Genomic DNA, 7,055 nt, shown 5'->3' with positions numbered 1-7,055 from the left:
TTTTAACCAATATCAATGGCCATAGGACAAGTTTTCCCCTTCTCAATAACATCAATACTATTATTTCGAATAAGAACAATATCTTTGACTTCTCAAATCACAAAGAAGTAAGGACTCAAATCTATTGTAGTCCTAAAAGACATAATAGTAAGAGCTATAATATTCACACACAATTGGCACCCTTACATCCAGAAGACACCTCTCCTTAATATGACACCCTTATTCCAAAAGACACCTCTCCTTGATAAGCCACCCTTATTCCAAAAGACACATCTCCTTGATATGTCACCCTTATTTCTTCTTCAAAATCTATGAACTAGTTCGGATGAAGGACCGCAGTCACAACCATCTTATCGAATCCTCATTCATAGTTTTATTCATAAAATCTATAGATTAATTCCAAATGAAGACAGATCAAAATCACAATCGTCTCAAAAGAATATTTTCTATAGTTTTCAACCAACAATTTTATCATCAAAACCTTTCAAATTCGAGAACAATCTATTCTTTCAATGATTTCCAAAACATCGTATCCCTTTTTAAATCCTCAAAACAGGATATCATTTCCAAAACTGTTTTAAAGAAGCAATCCYTTCTTTATCCTTCCYAACACAGTTTTTAAYACTCAAATATATAACAATAACACCTTTAAACTATCAAAATAGTTTTACCATCTTTTCTTCAAAACCAACATAAAGACCCAGTAGTTTATATAACAATATATATAAAAGTTTTAGTCATCAAAAACTCACCGTGTATAATCAACAATATTTTTAAAACTTACAGTTTATAATCAACAGTAGTTTAAAAACTCACCTTAACAAATCACAGATTCTGTAGTTTTAAAACACACAGCAAATCATAAGCTCTTCAAACAGCTTTGAACAAAATATTTGTTCAAGAACACTTCTCACCGCCACAACACTCTTTTTTTTTCTCTTTCAACAGATTTTTATTCAAATGAAATGATAAGATAAAATCTTATCTTTTTATTCCTTTAAATACTCCCACCATGGCGGTGAAGATTATTTTAATTATAAAACTCATAGGCGGTGAAAGCTTTAACCAATAGAAATAACCTTGGGTGATGGGTTTTCCATTATAAAATTCATGATTTCTTAACCATGAAGGTATAAGTTTTTAAATAATATAATAATGTTTCCACCAGAATATCTTATCACAAATAGGCATCATTTCATATATGCTTCACACCACTTGCATACATGTATAAATTACATACATATCATGCTATCTTTTCACATATATGTATGCACAATATCATGTTCATATTTCACATATATAGTTCATGCATTTTTACTTAGAGATGCATATTTCACGTAATCCACATAACGAACACGTATAATTTACCTCAACCCAGGTTGTCTCAAACCTGGTTATAACATTTTTCCCCCCTTAAAAGAATTCAGTCCCAGAATTCACTTATTCAAATAACCACGGATATTGAGTTCTCATGTCATATTCTAATTCCCAAATTGCTTCTGAACCTTTATGAAAACGCCATTGCACTTTTACTAAACTGATCTCCTTGTTTCTCAATACTCTGGTCTTTCTGTCAGTTATTGCCTCTGGTGTTTCGATAAAACTCAGCTTGTTGTCAAGTTTAATCTCAGGAAGTGGTATTGCTAAACTTGAGTCTGCCAAACATTTGTACTGATTTGATACATGAAAGGTGTTGTGAATTAAGCGGAGTTCTTCTGGTAATTCCAACTGATAAGCTACCGGTCCAATTATTTTGCAGATTCTGAATGGTCCAATATACCTTGGACTAARCTTACCTTTCTTCCCAAATCTCATAACACCTTTCCATGGAGATACCTTTAACATTACAAAGTCACCTACGTTAAATGCAATCGGTTTTCTTCGTTTGTCGGCATAGCTTTTCTGTCGATCCTTGGCAGTTTTGAATTTTGCTCGAATCTGGTCAATCTTTTCAGACGTTACTTGCACAATCTCGGGACCTGTCAACTGTTTTTCACCTGCCTCATTCCAACATAACGGTGTTCGATATTTTCTTCCATATAGGACTTCATAAGGTGCCGCTTGGATGCTGGAGTGATAACTATTATTGTAGGCGAATTCTATCAACGGTAAATGTTCTTCCCATGATCCCCCGAAGTCGATGACACAAGATCTCAACATGTCTTCGAGATTTTGGATGGTTCTTTCACTTTGTCCATCTGTTTGTGGGTGATAAGTCGTACTCAATCTGATTTGTGATCCCAAAGCTCTTTSCAGACTTTCCCAGAACTTTGAAGTAAAGCGACTGTCTCTATCAGATATGATGGACAATGGAACTCCATGTCTAGTCACAATTTCTTTAATATAGATTTGAGTCAATTTTTCCAATGAATAAGTCTCTTTCATTGGTAGGAAATGTGCAGACCTTSATAGACGGTCCACTATTACCCATATTGCATCATAAGCTTTTGGAGTTCGGGGTAATTTCATGATAAAATCCATCGTAATATGATCCCATTTTCAGATCGGTATTTTCAATGATTGTAGATTCCCATAGGGCCTCTGATGCTCTATTTTAACTTGCAAACAAGTTAAGCATCGTTCTACATATCTTACGATATCTTTCTTGAGACATGGCCACCAATAAAATGTCTTCATATCTTTATACATCTTGTTGGTACCTGGATGGATGGAATAATGGGACTTGTGGCTTTCATTTAGGATGGTTTCTCGTGTATTCCAATTAATTTGGTACCCATATCCAACCTTGGAAACATAATATTCCTTCCCCATTCGGCTTCATGATGAAAATTATCTTACCCACTTTTTCTGATTTCTTGCTTTCTTCCTTGACGGCGTCTGTTTGGCATCTCTGTATTTTCTTATGCAAATATGGGTTTGAACTTATTTTCATCGCCACTGCCTTGATAGTTCCACTTTTCTCTTTACGGCTCAGAGCATCGGCTACAACATTAGCCTTTACTGGGTGATACAAAATTTCACAGTCATAGTCATTAACTAATTCAATCCATCGTCGCTGCCTCATATTCAGATCCTTCTGGTTGAACAAGTGTTGTAGGCTTTTGTGATCTGTATAAATTTTACACTTCGTTCTCAATAGGTAATGCCTCCAAATCTTTAAAGCAAAAACCACAGCCACTAATTCCATGTCATGAGTTGGATAGTGCTTTTCATGATCTTTTAATTGTCGAGATGCATATGATATGACTTTCCCTTTTTGCATCAAGACACAGCCTAAACCCAACTTCGATGCATCACTATATACCACCAAGTCTTCAGTTCTATCGGGTAATGATAGTAGCAGAGCACTGCAAAGATTATCTTTTAATAACTGAAAGGCTTTCTGCTATTCTTCTTCCCACTGAAATTTAACATTCTTTCGAATTAATTTCGTCAAGGGCACGACTATTTTAGAGAAATCTTAAATAAACTTGCGGTAATAGCTTGCCAATCCCAAGAAACTTCAAATTTCAGATGGTGTTTTCGGTGCCTCCCATTTTGCAACGGCTTCAATTTTTGCTGGATCTACCTTTACTCCATCCTCAGATATAACATGCCCCAAACACTAGACTTCTCTTAACCAAAATTCACACTTTGATAGTTTAGCATACAACTTTTCTCTTTTCAAAAGCTCAAGGATCAATCGAAGATGTTCTACATGCTCTTCTTGGGTTTTGGAGTATATAAGAATATCATCGATAAATACAATGAAAAATTTATCGAGGTATTCTCTACATATTTGATTCATCAGATCTATGAAAGTTGCAGGTGCGTTAGTTACACCGAATGGCATAACCAAGAATTCATGGTGCCCGTACCTAGTTCGGAATGCTGTTTTCGTTATATCACCTTCTTTGATTTTCAGCTGATGGTATCCTGATCGCAAATCAATCTTTGAGAAGTAACTGGCTCCTACTAGTTGATCAAACAMATCATCGATCCTGGGCAATGGATATTTGTTCTTTATGGTCAATTTGTTTAACTCTCGATAATCAATACACATACGCATAGTGCCATCTTTCTTTTTCACAAACARAACTGGARMTCCMCATGGTGAAGTACTTGGCCTGATAAATCCCTTGTCTGACAAATCCTTTAATTGTGTAACCAGTTCTTTTAATTCTGATGGAGCTAATCTGTACAGTGCTTTTGCTACAGGTGCTGCTCTAGGTATTAAATCAATCCTAAATTCAATAACTCTATCTGGAGGTAGCCCTGACAAGTCTTCTGGAAAGACTTCAGGATATTTACTGACAACCGAAATTAATTCTTTCTTACTCTTTTCTTTCTTGGCATCAATTATGTAAGCTAAAAATCCTTGGCATTTCTTTTGGATACATTTTCTGGCTTTCATCACAGATAGCAAACTGGTACGATGATCCTGATGATCACCTTAAATTACAATTGTCCTTCTGTCAGGTAACATAATTCTAATCATCTTTTCATTGCAAACGATGTTGGTCTTATTTTCTGTCAACCAATCCATTCCTACTACCACATCAAATTCCTTCATAGGCATGGGAAAAAATCGGATGGGTAGCTCACAATCCTCAATCATGATAGTGCAGTTTTTAAACATATAACTCACAGATACTTGACCGTTAGCAGTATCAACTACTAACATATCGTCAAGTGACATAGAATTCATACGAGCACAAAAGGCAAACGATGGGGATACAAATGAGAAGTTTGCACCCGAGTCAAATAATACTTTAGCATGTAAGGAGTTCACGAAAAATGTACCTGTTACTACCTCGGGTGTAGTTTCTGCTTCATGTTTGGTCATTTGAAAAGATCGACCCCGCGCCCCACCCGTTGCTCCTCTGCCCATATTTGGTCTTCCTCGGCCTGTTGATGTATTGCTCCCCATGGTTAACTGTGGGGCTTTTAATTGTGGACAATTTGGTATGAGGTGATCTGGAGAATTACAATTAAAACACCTTTTAATTGTTGGGCAAACATTCGACAAATGACCTGTTTCACCACATTTATAACATTTCCTTAGCTCAATCCTGCATTCTCCATGATGAACTTGATGACATCGGGGACAAGTCCTTTCATTGAATCTTTGTATGGGCTTGTTTCCATGCTTTACAACTTTTGGTCCTTTGTATCCGGTTGATGGACCTTCCCATTTCCTCTTTTCTATTGCTTTCCCTTCTTCTTGTCTRTTCTTGTTTCTTTCTGTTACATCCGTTGCATCAACGGTCAATAAAAATGTAGCCGGATTCATGGCTATGACAAATTCTCAGATTGATGGTTTCAATCCCCAAATATACCTTTCCACTTTTCTAGATTCCGAGGAAATATAATGTTCTGYAAATCTTGAATATTCAATGAATTTCTCTGTATATTCCCTTACAGTTCTATTTTCTTGTTCCAAATTTAGAAAGTCTTCTTCCATTTGTCTAATGGCAGCTTTTGGGAAAAATTGCTCCTTGAATCTGTTGACAACCTCTAGCAATGTCATAGTTTACAAAATCTCTGTTCTGGCTAAGGATTCTACTTCCCACCAAAATAACGCATTTGATTTTAACACTGAGACTGCAAATCTGACTTTATCTGTTTCTGCACATCGAATGGTATTGAATACAGACTCCATCTCTTTGACCCAACATATAGCTTTAATTGGATCTCTTTCTCCTGAGAAGGTTAGTGATTTACAAGTTAGAAACATCTTTATATCTCCTTCCCTGTTATTGAGAATTGGAATTGATGGAGTAACTTCAATTCTGCTTGTCTCTATTCTGGCAGGATTCCTCAAAATAGAAGTCAAGGTTTCTCTTAGTTTTCCCATTTCTTCAGCTAATATGTCTCTTATTACATATTCTGGGTGAGACATCCGTTYTTGATTCATATTTTCAGAGTTTGATTCTGTTTGATTCATATTAATTTCTGGCTGGCTTATTCTGCCTCTGGTCTGCCCCCTACCTCTGCCTCTATCTCTGCCTCTGCTTCTGCCCTCATAGGTGCCAATAGGGGCAACAGGGGATTCTTCTTCATTGGGGTGGGTGATCCTTTCTGACCTTCTTGATCTACTAGCCATCTGTAGATAACAAAGTTAAAACACATATTTTTCATATTCCCAAATATAATAAAGTGTCCAAGTTCAGTTATGTAACTGTAGATTCAAAATTACATTCGCCAGATGTAATCCGAAAATACCTTACACACTGATATCTTAACTTATTATATTTATTCCAAAGGTGCTAACTATGTCTGGGACCCTAATATTCAATGAAATAGTTTAAGTCTAGGTATCATGCATGTGAATACCTAAATCCCTTAAACTCATGCTTTGATACCAACTCTGTAACACCCCCAAATCCATACATTGCATATAACACATATTTTATATATAGAATACATGTTTCCCCCCACATAGGTCATTGATACAAGAGTCTATAATGTAAAATACGCAACTCAAAAATTTCAAAAGTACATGTTCTTGTATCCTAGCATCTATGCTTCCAAAACAGCTAAGCACATAGGGAAGTAATTCACATAATGCTCTTTCCTTTATTATCATTACATGCACACATGTTTTGAAAACACGAAATGAGGGTTACACATGAATGTCTAGTGAGGTTCCCTTTTATGTAATGCAGGGTGAAGATCACCAAAACATTTATCAAATAATCATTTCACAACATGCGGAATAAAATCAGATTCTGTTTTGGTCCATTGAGCCTCTGGTTCCAAACCACACTTGGAATATATTCCAATAACTAGGACCAGAACCCCTCTGGTCTCTCTTCCAGAGCTTTTGGTTCCTCGACCAGAGCCCCTCTGGTCTCTCTTCCAGAGCTTTTGGTTCCTTGACCAGAGCCTCTGGTTGTACTAACCAGAGCTTCTGGTTCAACGTGTAAGCCAACCAGAGCCTCTCTGGTTTCTTACAAGGAACAACCAGAGCCCCTCTGGTTTCTTACAAGGAACAACCAGAGCCCCTCTGATTCCTTACAAGGAACAACCAGAGCCCCTCTGATTCCTCATAAAAATAACCATTCTGTTCCAAAACACTTTTAACCAATATCAATGGCCATAGGCCAAGTTTT

The sequence above is a fragment of the Cynara cardunculus genome (assembly GCF_001531365.2).
Source record: "Cynara cardunculus var. scolymus isolate 2C chromosome LG 6, CcrdV1, whole genome shotgun sequence".
NCBI lineage: Eukaryota > Viridiplantae > Streptophyta > Magnoliopsida > Asterales > Asteraceae > Cynara > Cynara cardunculus.
The sequence above is the reverse complement of the archived record's forward strand: the minus strand, read 5'-3'. Positions refer to the sequence as shown.